We start from the raw sequence: 18,743 nt of genomic DNA on the forward strand, positions 1-18,743 counted from the left end.
GAATCACAGGCTGTAAGTGTGACACAGCTGTTATTACTGCAACTCCTTGTTATAATAGTTTGTTCTCTGTACTTTTGTGCCTTTTAAGTTGTAAAATTGAAGTCACATCAACTTAATTTCAAAGCAATGCAGTAAGACATCTAGCTGTCACTTTGAAACTTTAATCCTAATGGCTATGTAATTCCTCACAGAATTATTTTAACCAATCGTTATTATAGAAAAAAAAGCATTAAAATAAAGTGTCCACATGACTAGTGAAATAACAAGAAAGACTCATTTTTCCATCATCATAGCACTGGCAGCTTTCTGCAATTTATATTGATTATACTTTTATTTCAGTGAATGCTTTGTTATATTAGCTAAACAAAATTGGAAGATTCTTCATTGAATTGCTGATCTAGGGAAAAAGAAACACAGTAGAAAGGATATAAAAAGAAGCCTGTATAATGGGATGGTAATAAATGTTGTCTACCAAGAAATATTAAACTCGGAATTAAAATGGATGCCCTGTGGCATACACTGAACTTACAATATATTGCTTATCATTTTAAGAAAGCCAATCTTGATAGCTTTGCTAGAATTAGGCATGCTACTATTTCCTATATACAGGATTAGTATTATAGGGTGTATCTTCTCCCTAAAGCAAATGAGCATTTAATTCATATGGTACCCGGGTTTCATGGCAGATTGGATGCAAGCTGTTAAACATGATACATGACACCTTGTACAAATTAACATGAAATAAATTGAACTATGGGATTATTAACTCAAAAGAAAAAAATGTATTTGGCAAGACCTAACAGTTTTAAAAATTATATCTAGACTTAGGAAGGTATATCACAACTTTTCTTCACCACTCACCAGGTTGTAGATTTACCTGGGGTGTTGTGGGGAACTGGTTGCATATGCTTTGGGATTGTTGTTTATTTTATGGTTTTTCAAAAGTTGTTGCAAAATATATGCTATCAAATCTGGCTAAATCTGACTCCAATTACTAGGTCTTAGCTTTGTTGTCAGGTTAGCCATACTTAATGTCCTTGAATCTGCCTTCCAGTAGTTTGTTGATATTGTTGCTACTTGCTAGCAGTAACAAAAAAAAATGCATTGCCAAAATGTGGAAACCTAACACTATTAATTTCTAATGCTTCTGTCTGTAATATCATGTGGCATAAGTTAACACGCCTACCTTTTCACTTCTACACTCATCGGCGAAGTCGGAACGTCCTCTTGAATTCAAATATCCAGTAGGCAAGAAAGAAAAGGACGTAAACCATCAGTCGCGCACAGACACAGAAGACGAAAACAAGTCGCAAACACCTGTTGCGTCTGTGCGACTGGACGTGATGCAAAGGGCATTCTTAAAGAGGAACGCCCTTTAAAAAAAAAAACTTTTTAAATTTCTCGGCCAGCCGGTTCCAGGGGGGTGCAAGTGCACCCCCTTGCACCTGCCTGCGGGCGCCCTTGACTGTCAGAATCCATAGGTGTCTCTTGGTAGACCACAGATTGCAAGGAATTACCAGTAAAAATTGCAGACGATCTGAAAATCCTCCTCCATATACTGTTATCATTTGCATTGGAAATCTGTCTATGCAGCTGCATATGGGACTGAACTAAACAATTTAGAAAAGCAAGACCTGTATGCATACATTTTAAGACAACATCACTCTAGGAAATTATGACAACTTCTGTAAAACTTAACACATGGACTAAATATGACTTTAAACATGTACCTTTGAAAATGGTTAACTTTAACAGATGTACTAATTACCACTACAGAAATGCGAGCAGTTACCAATGTACCTCACACTCAGATTCACAGCATCAAAGTGCACTTTGTGTGCATACAACATTAACTACCATTTGTGCCATACATAATGAGGTTTACTAAAATTCAAGTTTTTTGAATCCCATTCACATGCATTCATGTAAAACACCATTCTGAGCCAAAAAACAGGTGCCCCATGTATGCACTCAATAGGTGTCAATAAATGGTACCATGTGTAGCACAAGCCCATTATCCTCCAATAAATTTAGAACATGACATCAGCGCCACTTTCAAATATTGATTTTTATACATTTACTGATAAGAACATTACTAAATGCAAACTGAGTGGTACTTCTGTGATGCCTACCACTGCTACAAATATGTGATGGCCATCTATATGTGTTGTCCCCACAGTGGGCCAATAATCAAGAAGCCTGAATCCTCACTCCCCAATAAGACTCCCCACTGGTACAGCTGTGGGGTTAGGTCCTCAGCCAAGTGTCTAAGCCAAATCCTCCAGCACCCTCTCTGTAAACCCAGTGCTTTGTGTCCCTGCCCCAAGTAGCTGGCACACACACACACACACACACACACACACACACACACACACACACACACACACACACACACACACACACCTGGGAAAGGCTGGCACAGATTTACCTGCTATGTATGCCCCTTCTGCCTAGAGTATAAGGTAGTTATCACCACCAACAGACACTCCACAATCAGCTACTCTAAGACCCTTAACAAAGGGTGTCCAATTATACTGTGTAATATTAATAATTATACAAATGGTAGTAGTTCACCAAGATGGCTAGGCCTTCTGGAGTGGCCCACACAGTGTCACCAAATAAATATAAACACTTTCAAAGGTTAAATACTTTCTACAAGGATGAGCCACAATAAAAGTTTAAATATATTGAATAATAAATAATAAAAGAACATGAAAATATTGAGTATATATTTACAGTAAACCATAGAGTACAAATCACAGAAAATATTGAAATTAACATTGATGGACAGACTCATACAAATAAAGAAAAACACCCTCTGAACTAAGCTTCACTATATTCCTGACTGACTCTTAAATGATTTTGCTGTTCCCTAGTTAAGTTACTTACTGCCACAAGGCAAGATGCTGTGGGTGAGTGTCCTCAGGCTCTCCAAAACAGAATAATCAATAATATGAGATTTCGATGTGTGATATCTAAAATATAATTTCCAAGAGGGCTGGCAGAATGACCTCATCTGGTCACCTGACTCTAGGTTTTCACAGTATTCCTCTTTGAAGTTGAGACAGGAATTTAGCACAGAAGGCCACAATACGCACTCAATTTTCTTTATGGCAGTGCCTGGGGCCTCCCTTCTTTTCACTGAGCTAATGAACAAAGGCTCTGTCCAAGACCCAGCATTTCCGGCCCCATTCAGCACTGTGGGCTGTCATTTTAATGGTTTAACAGCTCATTTACATTTCCCTTATTTTTCTTAAAGTTAACCTTTTCTGTCCCAGTGTCCTCTATAAAAACAGATACATTTAATTCAGTCACAGTAATACATGTACATTTCTTTTCACTTCAGCAGGGTGCACTGCTGATACATTTCAACACAAGCAAACCTCACAAATACATTTCCAGCACAAGACTCTGTACAAAGCAGTTTGATATACAAATGACATACAATTCTAATACATTTGGAACACAAGCATTTTGTATAAATCAGTTTGATATTCAAAGGACATATCATTCTTTATAAAACTCCAGCTAGTTATGCTGGTACTTGCCCATATCATTACAACCTCAGTGAGCATTTCTCTGTGTTTTTGTTTTTCAGATATGAATGATTTGTAAATCATGATGGCAACTTCAAGGAGGCTGTGATGTGTCTATGCACCCAACTGGATAGAAGGGGACATTACTCAGATGTTGACGGTCTGCGATGGATTGGAGCAGAGGACCTTTGGTATGATCAATGTGTGGAAATGGATCATAAGGGAGCAGTGACAGAGGATGGGGATTTTCTGCACTGGAGTGCAGATTCATCACCACTATGATGACCTGCGTTGGAGGGATGCAGCTGAGCTTCAAAGGAGGGTTTGATGAAGTGCAGAGGCAACCCATAGATCCTTACAGTAAGCACCAATATTTTACATATTCCTTATTATTCCTACAGATTTTACAGAGATTTATTTGACACATATATATCACATACATTTTGATATAAACACATTTTAGCTGCTGTGTGAATTTGCTCATGGAGATAATTTATTAGATTTTGTAGTCACTGTCCTCTTGACTATGGGTTCGATACCCATGTTATTTTATCTAATAATTAATTAATAACAGTAACTATGACATTTGAAGTTGTGCATACATTTCACAACATTTAAATGCATAATTTTACATAGCCACTGTCTTCATGTATCACTGATGCCTAGAGCTCCTAGGCCACTTATAACTGTGCATTTTGTAGTTTTTCCAATATAGTCCCACTATTTGGCCCATGTATATATATATATATATATATATATATATATATATATATATATATATATGTAGGTCTACTTCAAAAGCACAAAAGCCCAGAAGATCGAAACACAGAACACGAAGACCAGATGTACAAAACCGCACAACACTGAAAGACCAGAAGCGCGAAATTCAAAATCCCGATATTACGGAATTTTGAGTTAGCATTTCTGGTGTTGTGGTACAGGTAAGTATGGATGTGTAAGTGTGTAAGAGTATATTTGAGGGTTATTGGTTTGTGTAAGTGTGTGTTGTGACTGTGGTGTGTGTGTGTGTGTGTGTGTGTGGGACTGTAATGTGTGGGTGTGAGTTTGCCTTGTGTGTCTGTCTGTGAGATCTCGGAGTTAGAATTTTGAAGTAGAGGGGGTGTGGGGGGCGCAGCCCCCTGCCTATCTCTGTTGTAGGATGTTGTGTTAGGGTGTTTGGGGCAGTTTTGTGTGTGTGTGTGTGTGTGTGTGTGTGTGTGTGTTTTGTATATGTTTTACAGTTTTGTGATTTTGAGTTTCGTTGTTGTGAGTGTTCGGTGTTATGTGGTTTCATGCATGTAGTCTCAGTGTTTTGGGTTTCGTTGTAATGGGCTTTCGTTTTTGTGTAGTAGAGCCATATTTCATATATATATATATATATATATATATATATATAGATATATATATATATATATATATATATATATATATATATATATATATATATATAATATGGATGGTGTTATTATCATGTTTTAGCTGCTGTGGGAATTAGCTTGTGTGACTAATTCAGTAAACTTTGTAATTACTGCTTTCTTGACAGTGAGTTTGATTCCTATGTTGTTATGTTATTGAATAATTAAATAATAACCATAACTATGTCCTTTGAAGCTGTGCACTTCCACAGTGGTGCAGCGGTAGCGTTGTTGCCTCACAGCAAGAGGTTCTCCTGTTCGATTCCCAGCTGAAGTGCTGGGAGTGCCTTCTGTGTGGAGTCTGCATGTCCTCTCCGTGGTTGGGTGGGCATTCAAAAGACATGTGTAAATGGGCGTGCCTTCGTTGAAGGTTGAACATCGAGCTGCCACCTTGGCGTTCGTGAAAATCAACTGCCAATCATTAGAGGACCGGAGTTCCGCTGTGGCAACCCCTGACTGGGAAAAGCCGAAAGACAACAACAACAACATGTCCTTTGAAGCTATACATATGTTTACTATATCTAACTACATCATTTCATTTAGCCATTGTCCCAGTGCATTACTGACACCTATAGCATTTAGGCCATGAATGACTGTGCATTTCATAGTTTTCCATTATAGTCTCACTGTATCACCTATTGGACTGTTACAAAGTGGAAGACATACTAGTATATAACTGACTTACATCATTCTACCTACACAAGTACACACACATGTTTAATTAATGTACAAATTAATGTCTGTAACATTGGTTAAACATATTTGATTACATATGTGTTGACAGCTGTTATGTCCTCACTATGAGAAGTGTAAAAATTGTATGCATTTTCCATATTCTGCCATTTGTTGAAGGATTTCTAATAAACAGTTGCAGTAGCTGTTATCTACAATGAAAGCCAAGTACAATTTAGCTTGACCTGTAAAACAACATTCCAGTATGTCTACATTTTGGCCTGTTGTGGGTTCAAAACCACATAGGAAAATATGTTACCTTGTTTAACTTTACCCATAACATTTTTTCAAGAATCATATTGCAGTAGTTTATATTATGTTTTAGGTTGGGCATGGTAACAGCACACTGGTCTAGGTTTTCTAGAAATGATGCCATAATCCATAATGGCCTAATAACATCAGTTGTTGAACAATGGTGCTTAAAGAGCAGTACTGGTTTGTTTATGAGTAGTATGTACTGAGTGTTAGCTCCACTTCCAAGGACGTAGACCTGCATGTCTACATTTTGTGCACTGTGTATTCAAGTCTTGAAAGGGGCACACCTGTCTTAAACTATTATACACATGCCATATACCCATAACATTCTTTTTGAAATGCATATCAATCTTACTGATAATCAGTAAAGAGAGCTGTTGTGAATAACTCAGTTATTCATCAAATTACTACTGATATATCTGTAATCCACAACATTCCATTAACAACAGTACCTGTACATCTTGTTAAATTCTGTTATACGTCTGAGGAATTTATTATGTTATTATTGTAGTCCGTTGACAATGCTATGAAGCACTGCTTTGTCATGAAATACTGAAGTCAATTGCACAACAGGCTCAAACTGTAATTTTGAATTACTATGATGGGCCCACTAACAGGAAGATGTATGTCTTTGACTAAGTGATGTACAATTTTAAAGAATAATGGTCTTCACATATACCTTTCTGTGTCCATAATGGACAGTAACATGTATGGTTCTGTTTACACAGTCTGGATGTTACAAGACACTGTCACACTGTATGAGGAATGCATTATCTCAATTACTGTTAATTTCTCTGAACACAGTGCTGACATGAATGCAATGTGAAAACAGTTTAGCTATAAGAGCAGTACATGTTCATAGTTTGCAATCCTAAGCCAAGATCATTCCTAGTATACCATCCCCCATCAGGATGATATCATAACATTAACTCTTTTCAATGCCTGGAAAACATCGTTTTACAACTGAGATGTGTTAGGTAAGCAGATAGGTCTGAAATTTAGAGTTTGGATGTAGGTTGCATACCATACCTCTCAACTGTACAGATTTTCACAGAATGTCCAGATATTGACCTCATATTTTTGGTCCATTTTTTTCTTTCAGTTGTGGTTTCCTGGCAAATTAGTGGCAAATCATTAAAGACTGAAATTAGAAAATAATGACAGACATTTGATTTTCTGAGTTCATATATTTCAGGAAATTCATGCTGATGCAAAACCTTCTATCAACTTTCTAAGTTTGTAAGAGCAGTATTTAAAAACTGTCCTATTTTCTGGGCTTTGTCCTGCTTTTATTTATGTCTTTGTCCAGATTTCTTGCTCCAAGGGGTTGAGAGGTATTGCACCTCCAGGCTTGAATCTCAAGTCCTGCAATCTGTGCTCATAGTTGTTAACACCTGAATGTTACAATGTCAACTGAGTATTGTGCTAAACTAAGGTTCTTCAGAATAACAGTCTACAAAGTGTATTGTGAAATGTTTATCCTTGTTATTTAATTAATAATTTTAAAATAGTTTTGTTTTATTTTAGATGACGAGGACCACATTCGAAACAGATGTGCATTGAGCAGATGCACAGGTTTGAAGAGCACCGGAAGGAGAGAGCTATGTTGAATATTTCTTGCATATTATGAACTGAGATGCACATTCCACAGTTTTCAGGCCAGAAATTTTAAAAATACATGTTGATTGATTAGAATGCAGGAATACCCATCATGCATTAATAACTTAAGTGAAATCAGCAAATGGTAGCTTTCATGAGTTTTGTATTTTTGATCCATTTTGTTAGCACACATTTTTTAGAAATACAACCACAATACAAACAACAGTTAGTTGTGTATATCTGACAGAGAGGTTATAAGTTGAATGATTTACATACAAGTGTAAGTGTTGTGACTATTGTTTATGATGCATGGTTTGGAACTCTTACATGTTTGTCTGTGTTTTCTACTGGTTGATCTGGTGTGCATATCCTGTTTCTTCAGAGAGTGAATGAGTGTCTGTGGTAACAGTGTTAGCACAGCTGTTTACAGACTGTGTGGCATAGCCTTCAGTTCAACTTTGGTATTGCACCTGCCTTATACAACATGTGTATGATTGTAAAAACACTGCTATAGCTTAGGTTGACTGACACATGAGCAGGTACTCATTTGATAGCAGCAGTTCATAATGAGCACACCCTGCAGGTCAACATGCAAACATTAAAAAAAAACAATGATAGAGCATAGGCTGACTGCCACTTGAGCAGGTACCCATTTGAAAGTAGCAGGTCATAATCAGCAGTCATGTTCCAAAATATTTGTATTGTAAGCCTTCTGATTACTGGTTATTTCTGGAGAGAATGTGTACAGCTGTACACATACAATACTACTATTAACAGATAAATTACATTCAGTTATGGGTACACTTTATTGATTGAACATATTACATTGTTTTTAGTGTTGTACTCATCATACTGATGTGTGTTCAGCCAACTATCATGTTGCCTGTCTCCGAAGTTTGTCAGATGTTGTGGCTATTGTCCACAATAGTCTCCAGTATCTTTCTCATAATTTATACAATGGCATGTTGTGTCCATTCATATACGTAAATGAATGTAGACAGTAGAATATGTTTGGTGACCATTTATACATTTTTACAATCTTAATGGCGTATCTGTGTGTGTGTGTGTGTGTGTGTGTGTGTGTGTGTGTGTGTGTGTGTGTGTGTGTGTGTGTGTGTGTGTGTGTGTGTGTGTGTGTGTGTGTGTGTATGTGTGTGTCTAAGTATATAGAATTGACCAGAAAATAATACTGTTATCCTTTTTATGATTATGCCATATCGGGCCATGGGTAACTGTTCAAAATGGCTGTATCTCATTTCCCATGTAAATTGTCATCATAGCAATATTGTGTTGTGCTATATTTTTCATGGGATTGTTCTGTGCAATAGACATTTTCTTTTCTCTTGTGTTTTGCAATTAAACTTTACAGAGCATGGTACCCGAGGGCATTCATCAGTCTGAAGATGATGACATGCACGTGTGAAACCACTGCCTGAACCATCCAAAGAAGATGGTGAAAACTATGATGATGAGGCGCCTAGACCTGCCCCTGCTTTAGACATCCTGCCTGCACCACAGAGGAGAGGTCACCATGACCATGAGAGAGATGATTTTGGGGAGGAGATCAGGGAGATCATTACTGATGTGTTCCAAACACATTTGAAGGACATGATTGGGACCTTCTTTAATGAGATGGCATGGGATATGGAAGATTTGTTGAAGATGATAGCTCATGAGATCATTCAGGAGTCTGATCCACATCAGCCTGGTCCTTCCAGTCAGTAGGTATTGTTTGTGTTCTCCACTTGTGTTCTGATGCCAAAATGGTGATTTACATTTAATTGATTGGACTGTATATGCACTCTTATGCATGCATACCATGTATTTGTCATGCTTATGTGTTACTATAGTGTGACATTTACTGTGGTTTCAATGTGTGCATGACACACATTAAGACATTACACCATCCACACATATTCAACTGTCCATGTGTTGTGGCAGTTAACCTGTTGATAGTGCTGCAAAAGGCACTCTGTAAACATTTGACTTACTGGGACCACTGTCAGACAACATATTCTGTCCATAGTACAACAGTAACAGTGTCATATGCCTTGGATGTCTGTTTTGCCATATCAGGTATGTGCAACACACAGACATGTCATTCCACATGGTTTTGGATGACAGTTGTCATGATGTCCCACTCTCATGATGTGGTGTTGTGTCATGGTTTGGCAATACTGATGCCATGTGGGATCAGATATAGGTATATCATTGTATGTGCAGTCCTCCTTATTTGACTGCATCAAAGAGCAAGGTAACATTCATTTGTACACAGTGTTATGGATTAGAAAGTCTTTCACAGTACATTACAACATGTTTGTTGTATGTAGCATTTCCACACCCATAATGTAGTGACATTGGCGTACACCTTCCGTAAAGAGTCGTATACATAACACTTGTACATATGCATGCACATAGTCAGATACATACTGACACAGATATGTAGCTTTGACAAATGAACACTCAGTGATGTACTGCAAATGTGCTGTAATGATGCTCACACAGGTCTGCTCTGCTCTGTAATGAGCCATGTTGTTGACACACATATGTGCTTTTTATCTGACATTTGCATGACAGTATAGGTGTATGTGATTGAAATGTTTTAACATGCTTTCCTATGCATGTTGATTTGACATGATTGCACATTACTGTGTATGTGTGTTTTATACATGTCAAGTTTTGTGGCTATCAGCAGTCCACCTGTCCATTTGACATAGACATGCATTTAAACAAATGGAAAATGTATGTGTCTTCTACAGCACCCTATGAACTTTACTTATGCATTTGCATTGTGTTACCTTACCACGTCATGTTTTACCATGATGTGGTCCTAGGTTGTCCAGCTCCCTACCACTTTAATATGTCCTTAGTGTTTATTGTAAGTATGTTTGCCTTTGTCAAAACTACTGTCCATTGCCAGTTATTAATTTGAGACAGTGAATGTATGCCAACTGTATGGCCATTTTACAATGCAAGACATGTGCACACAAGCTTCTGGCTAATGCTTGCAATACATCCTTGTTCTCATTCTACTTGTGTGTTACCCATTGTATTTTTTTCACAGCTGTGTGCACAGCCTGCTACATTCAATATTCTGTCCTGTTAGATTTTTTAACATATTATTATGTGTCATTAATGTATGTATATGTATTGACCTTGATTTCATGTACACTCCATTTATGCCACTGACACACATGCATACACATGTACAGCTGTGTGTTGTTTTTGACATGACATGTGTGTAACATACACACATTTGGTTGTGTACACCTGCATAGCAGCCTCAGCTGATTGTTTGCAGTAAGTGTGAGTGTTGGCAGGCCTTGAGGTGCCAGTGAATAACAGTCGGTCATCACACATGCGCAGTACAATGCTAACCATCAGGAGGGGGGAGGGCAGGAATGGAGGGTTTGTATAGAGTGGACAGCATCAGTGGTATGATTGTGGAAGTTGTACTTCTCAGTTGTCCAGATTTGCTTGGAGCATCCAGATTTTGCCTCAGGTTTGTGGTGGGCTGTTCAGGAAGTTCGTGATTTGCAATCAGAGGGTGAAGTCACTACATAACGATGTGCATTTCAGTTGCAGACTTTAAATACTTCAGGTACATGTTCACTCAAACCCGGTTATCCTATCAACTTGAAAGTTTATAAAAGCAATATTTACAATCTGCTGGTTTTCGCCACTGGGTCATGTAATTGTGTAGGTGGTGCTAATGTGAAACCTGTATTCCTTCAACTTTTTAAGTTTGTAAGAGGTATAGTTTAAGGTTGTCCCTATTTGGGCTTTGGTCCCACTTTTAATTATGTTTTGGCTGGATTTCTTGCTCGGAGAGGTGTAGAGGTATGGCAGGAAGGATGGAGTTTCTCAGTGAGGTGCTTGCAACCAACAGTCATTTGCGAGCATGCGTGAGGAAAAAGTAAATAAATAAGTAAATACATAAATAAAAAACTACCTATGAACCTTTAAATCAGCCATAGCAGTGAGTTTATATATTGAACAAGTATGATCAAGCAATTTGATACTGCTACATTGCATATTATGCTAACTGTTCAAACCTTTATTAATATATCTTTCTAATGATTTCTTATACTGCCCATGTATCAGCATGAATTTTGTTCATGCAGATCTTAAATTTGCAGCAAGGCAGTTTTGTAGATGCTCTTATTCGGTCTACATCATTTTTTTCAGAGTTCGTGAAAAACAGAGATTTGAGAGCATGCATGGGGGTGCTTGCAGACCATTGTGGGGGAGGGAGGAGGGCTTGGAAGCACGGGCGAGCAGTGGGAGAAGAGTTGTGTTCAGGTAAACAAATAAAAAAAAGCTGTATACTGCTAAATATGTTTCTGCATGACACAGTGGAGTTAATCTTCATATTTGCTACTTTATGTTGATTATTTTTGTTGCAGGTCTCCTGCTGTTAATCCCCCTAGATATATACTAAAAAAAGAAAAAAAAAAACAAATTGTTGCAGTTTGGGGTGGCAGTTTTGCCAGATTTGCAAAGAGGGGAGTGGAGGGAAGAGAAAGGGGGGGGGCATAAAATGAATGAGGGGTGGGTACATAGATGTATGCATACTGTGGCTGATTATGTTTTCTTTGTTTTTCTTTGTAGGCTGTGTCAGTAGGGGAGGCAACTTTTGGAGGAGCTGGAGCAGATGGCAGAGGTACAAATGTTGTGACAGAGATGGGTGGATATTGTGGCACAGTTGGAGGACTTGTTTCATGATCTGTCTATCAGCAAAACCCTGGTGGCTATGGAACAGGGTGGAGTTAGTCAGAAGAGAAGGCAACCAGGGAATGGCAAGCAGGTGACCAGAGAGAAGAGAACACATCAGTCACAGTCAAGAGAAGTGGTCACAGCAGAGGCTTTGGCCATGGACATAGTTCATGCTGCTCCTGCCGGTAATGACATGGTGGTGGAAGAGAGCACCAAGATAGCCATTTCCACCAAACACAGTTTATTAAACCATAAATCACATAACCAGCCACAAAAAACACCATAAACACTGACATATAATAATGCATTTTCATCAATACTGTTTTAGACAGTATTTTGAACAGTATATTATGGTGTTTTATCTAAGCACTGTTGGAACATTTATTGGTATAAAATGTGTTCCTCTATTTAGTTTATTTAATTAACCTTTTTAGGTTTTATTAGTATGGGTATATATTGGATGACATTTTGATTTAGGTTCTATCTTCTGATGAAGTCTGTGATACCATAGACAAAAACGCATTATTATATGTCAGTGTTTATGATGTCTTTTGTGGCTGGTTATGTGATTTATGGTTTAATAAACTGTGTTTGGTGGAAACGCCTATCCTGGTGTTCTCTTTTGGATTATTGGTTGTGTTTTGGGCACTATTCCTCCTTTTGTTGAATATGTTGGTAGAAGGTTCAGTAGGCATATCAGATATGGGACTAGTGGGGATCAGCCTGGGTGCAGGTGGTGAAAGGTCATGTCAGGAGATGGGGAACCACATACCTGGTTTTGGGAGCTGGCGGATTCTAGGCAGAGTGGCACAGATTTGGGGAGCAGCCTTCTGGGTTGGATAGCTCAGACTTGTGCAGAGATAGTTTGGCATCAACCATGGGGGGACAGATTCCCATTTGCTGGAGGTGGGGGTCGTATTTTGGGTTTTGACCAGGTAATTGGTTGGCTACACAGGCCCTGGGGCAGGGGAGTGGGGTGGCATTCTTGACCCCTCACACGCCGTCCTCAGTCAAAGTAAAGATCTGGAAGGTAGAGTATGGAGATATTTTTGATTTAAATTGACACGAATGGGGTCCAGAGGTTGCTGGAGGCAGACACTGCAAACAACGAAGATCTTTTTACAGCCTTAATGCCCTGGGACAAAGAAGGATGGGCAAATTGTGACCAAGAACTTGGTAGATTTGGGTATTGGGCTTTGTGATTATATGGCAGTATAGTTGGAGAAATATAGTACATTGGCCCTTCCACTCTTGGCATATTTCTTGATGATATGAGAGGCAAAATGGCTGCAGGCAGGTAATGCTTGGTTATGGTATGATTAGAGGTTTCATAAGAAGAAAGTGGTCAATCAGTCCCTGCATTGGGAGGTGAGGCACCTGGACATATGTCCGGCCACTATGATGGACAGCTTCAGTGCTGGTAGCAGGGGAGGTAAGGTAAGAGGAGAAGTGGTTGGGGTGTGTTGGCATTTTAACGTAGGGAGATGTTCATGGGCAGCATGTAGGTTCTTGCACACTTGTTCAAAGTGTGTAGACATACACCCAGTGGTGCAGTGTGGCCCTCAAGAAGGTAATATGGTCAGCCAAGCTTCATTTCATCTGCTCCGAGTGGGATATTGTCTGCAAGAGGAAGACTTAGGGACACATTCTCCCATTAAGGTGCAGGTGTTGCAGGTAATGCTCCAGCAATATCCAGATGTAGCAGTGGTGGAGGAACTAATTGAGGGATTTTCTATTAAATCAAAGTGGCAGGGGATAGAAAAGTTTGTAAGAACCAGAGATCAGTGCAGGGGAAGGAGATATTTTGGAAGCTTTGGTGGAGAAGGTGCGTCGGGCTGTTAGGATACTGGTTACATCTGACAGCCCCTTCTTTGAGAGTTTTAAGGTTTTGCCATTGGACGTAGTGCCTAAGAAGTAGGTGGGTGAATTTTGGATAATTTACCAAGTGTCTTACCTGGAGGGGACTTCATAAATGATTTTATTTCAGTAGAAGAAGTTAAGGTGAGTTACATGTTGTTGCATGATGTGGTGCAGGGCATTAGGGGGTTTAAAGATCCATGGTTGGTGAAGGTGGATATCAAATCTGCTTTCTGACTTCTGCTAGTATTGGAGGAATGGCCGCTGTTGGGCATGGTGGTTGGAAGCAAGTTTTATTTTGACAACGCTATGCCAATGGGATGCTCTGTAGCCTGTGCTACTTTTGAGAAGTTTAGCACAGCATTACATTGAATATGACAGCAGCAGGTGGACACTCAAAAGGTTGTTCATTACTTGGATGACTTCCTCCTAGTAGGTGAAGAGTGTGAGGGAGCTCTGGTATGTATGCGGGAGTTTGAGGGGTTGTGTGAGGAACTGAGGGTCCCATTGGCTAGACAGAGACTGGAAGACTCAGAGAAGTCATTAGATTTTCTGGGGTTGTTGTTGGATGTAGAATGCGGATTGTTTTGTCTACTGAAGGAGAAGATAACCCATTGAAAGAAAAGATAGCCTGGATGAAGATTAGGGATAAAGTGCAGGTTAAGGATGTCATGGAGCTTTTAGGGCTTTTGATTTTTGTATGTCGGGCTGTTCACCCAGGTCATACTTTTTGTAGGTCTGTGGTCTTTCTGCTGAAACAGGAGAAAAGCAAGCACCATTGAGTAAGTCTCAGTATGCTGACACGGGATGATTTAACTTACTGGTTGTCATTTATAGAGCAGTTCAATGGATTTTTGGATTGGGTTGGTCAATGGGATTTGCAGTTATTTAAAGATGCAGCAGGGGGTATTGGTATGGGGGCAGTTTTTGGGATGAGTGGTTTGCAGTTCCATGGCTGGCTGAGTGGAAGGATAATTGGAAAAAGGATGTTGCTTTCTTAGAGTTAATGTTGATTTGGGCTGCATCTGTGGTTTGGCAGGAGCGGTTGAGGGGAAGGAGGGTTATATTTAATTTGGACAACAGTGCAGTGGTTCGGGTTTTACAGGTGAAGATGGCTAAGTCTGAATGGTTACTTTTAGCTTTACATAAGTTAGTTTTACAGACTTTGATGATTAACTTTTCTTTTACAGGTGTGCATGTGGCAGGTGCTAGGAATGGGATTGCTGACAATTTCTCACCTTCAGTTTTCCAGGTTTAAGCAGTTAGCTCCAATGACATCAGAAGAACCAGAGGCAATGCCAGATGAGGTGTGGAGGATTGGGTCGCAATGACCAGGAGGTTGGTGGAACAGTCCTGGGCAGCTTCTACCAGGAGGGTATATGGTAGGGCATTGTGTGATTTTGATAGATTTATTTTACAGCTGCCCAAGGAGGAGGGAGTCTGGTTGGAAGAATTGTTATTAAAATATTTGGCTCAAGCCCATGTACAATGTAAAACAGTGCAGTCTGTTAAGGCGGACTTGACCGCAATCCATATATTTGCTCTTGTGGCAGAGTTGCACGATTTCACTAAACCCTGGACAGTTGGGCATATGTTGAAAGGCTGGGGTACAATGGATGGCTTGAATAAGGATAAGCGTTGGCCAGTGAGAAGGCAAGTTTTGAAAGTTTTATTACAGGGTCTAGCTTTGGTGAGTGGGGATTGAGTTGATTATGTTTTATGGGTGACATTGAGCTTATGGATGTATTGTGGGGCTTTTAGAGTGTCTGAGCTATTGTGGTCATTGGTATGGAAGTATGTCATGATACTGCCTGGGGCAGTTCACATTTGGTTGTGGAAATCTAATATGGATCAGATTGGGAGGGGCACGGAAATAGTTTTGGAGAAAAATAGGTGTGAACAGATGTGTCCAGTAGTTTGGACTAGTTAATTCTAAGCATCCTATAGGAGGAGTTCGCATGATCTGGTTTTCTGATCAAAGGGGTGGGTAAGGTGATAGATGGTCAGTTGATATATGTAATGAGAAGGCCTCTCCACTGTATGTTTTTTGTGGGTGAGAGGTTTTCCACCCATTCCTTTCAGATGGTTAGATCTTCGGATTTAGCAAAAGAAGGTAGTTCAACTGAAGTTATTAAGAGGGTGGGACACTGGTCTTCGAATGCCTTTTTGTCTTATATTAGTGAGTAATGAGATGGTCATTAATTTTTTTTTTTTTAGGTAACGAGATTGTCATCCTAGGCCACTCGTATGTTTATTGGGCAGCAAGGAGGGCTGCAGTTAGAATTAATGGTTCAGATTAGTGTTTACATCAGTTCAGGTGGAGAATCAGATGGCATGGCATTAGAGGCCTCAGTTGGAATCGGCTTATGCAGGAGTTTGCAGGTATACAATCTCAGATGTGGCCTCCTCAAGTCTTGGTGGTACATTTGACAGGTAACAATTTGGGTTTAATTCCAAAGTGACAATTGGTGTACCAGATAAGGGAGGATTTCGTAGCTTTAAAGAAGTAGAATCCATGTATGTGTATTGTGTGGTTTGAGATAATACGCTGTCTATTTTGGAGGCATGCTAATAGTTTTATGGCAGTAGAGCGCACATGGTGAGTTGTTAACTTTAGGTTGGCAAGGCAGCTGGGGGCAGTGGGCATACAGAAGATACAGCAAAAGGAGTTTTCTGACAGGGATTTGGTGTGGTTCAGACAGGATGTGGTGCACTTGAACAAGTCTGGATTAGATCTGTTTAATTTGAATTTAGGTTTATTTTTGGAGGATCTGGTGAAAAGCTGGTATTAGGTGAGAGGGAACAGCCTAGGTCAGGCTGGTGGGCAGAGAAGAGGTGCAGGCTTGTCACTCTTCTGTTCCACCTCTGGTGTTTGGGTTGGTGTAAGGAAGTTTGGGGGTGAAAATGAATGGCTGGACACTGCTTCCCCTGTGGTTTCTGGATGGATATATGGATTTTGGTTTGAAAGTGAGTGTTTTGATGCTGCTTCATGTTTAAGAATTAGTGAGCGGAGGTAAGGATGATGGTTATTCGGGCAGGGTGAGCAGATATACACTGCCCTAATGAATGGCTAAAGGATGTTTTCTTGTGATTAACAAATAAATTGAAACAATGCCATAAAGAATAAAGTTATGATGCAATAAGTTATGTTTATGAATTCAATAAAAGGTCATAATAAGTCCTTTTGGTGTGTTGTCTTTTTATCGAAGTGGACCGTGACATATTTATTCTGAGTTACTGATATCTGCAGCAGTACATGGCCAACTCTCACAACTTAATTTTTAAAGCTCCATGTGAACATGATTTTGTAACAGGAGAGAAAACAAAGCAAATGATACAATGTTTAACTATTTAACACCATGTTCAACCAGGTATACTAAATACATAGCAGATTATGAAAATGCATAAAGCAGCTGCCCCAACAACAGTTAATATTAAGTCTGACAGTTTTCAGTTAGTTCATTTGCGAAACATATTTAGTAGAGATCACTGAGCCATGCTGAAATTGTAAGCCGCGGTGGCACAGCAGTAGCATTGTTGCCTCACAGCAAGAGGTTCTCCTGTTCGATTCATGGCTGGAGTGCCTTCTGTGTGGAGTCTGCATGTCCTCCCCACGGTCGAGTGGCCTCCGAAAGACATGCGTGAATGGGTGGGCCTTCGCTAAAGGTTGGGCATCGGGCTGGCAACTTGGCACCATAAAAAAAAGTCTACTGCCAATCATTAGCGGACCAGAGTTCCGCTGTGGCGACCCCTAACCAGGAAAAGCTGAAAAGACAAACAAAACTGAGTTATGCTGAAATTAAACTTTTGAATAACCACTAAATGAGTCGTTTTCCTTAAAGGAGAACTCTATCCAAAAGTCAAGTTTTTCTTTCTAAGTGATTTTCCTTCCCTGTAATCTAACGCTAAAAACTTTACATACAAAAAAAAGCATCATTTAATAATTGTGTTAGCCTTTCTTTCCTGCATTTCTCTCATCTGTTACATCACAAAGGCTACTAAGAGTGGCAGAGTAATTCGATTTTGTCACTTATCATAACTACAGAGCCATTAAGAAAACAGTGACTCTTAATGATATTAAAAGGTGCCTTATCGGTTACAGATTGCCAGCATCACACCTCAGATAAATAGTGTAACCTGGAGTCTGAATAAAGGCAGGGCTTTCAAGCTTAGTTTTCAAATGCAAATGCCTTTCACTTTAATAAAACTCAGTGCTACAAAGAAAGAAAGCAAATGTGTTTGTGTAGCTCTTCTTTCTTTCTGTCAGTATTTGATTTTGCATTTTTCTGCACTGTAATTTCTGTAAAAGTGTAAGTGTCTTCTGGTGTTTTGTTAAGGCAATTTTTGCATTCTATACATTGTTTTGTTGAGACAAGCTGGTGAGTTGGGAAAAGAAGGTTAACATCAAAGACTTTAATTCTAGCTACAATATTTAAAACTGTGAATGCAACACAAACCATCACAGCCCGAGTAACATCTATTAACCACATGGGTCAGATGTTTTAGACTTGAACACTGAACTACAGTTGTTACTTTGAAAAGAACAATTAACTCAGCAACATTTTCAAGCCTATGAAATGCGGTGGTGGTGCTGCGGTAGCGTTGTCGCCTCACAGCAAGACGTTGTGCCATT

Source organism: Protopterus annectens, chromosome 10.part0 (genome assembly GCF_019279795.1).
Source record: "Protopterus annectens isolate FY-2018-M chromosome 10.part0, PAN1.0, whole genome shotgun sequence".
Taxonomy (NCBI): domain Eukaryota; kingdom Metazoa; phylum Chordata; order Ceratodontiformes; family Protopteridae; genus Protopterus; species Protopterus annectens.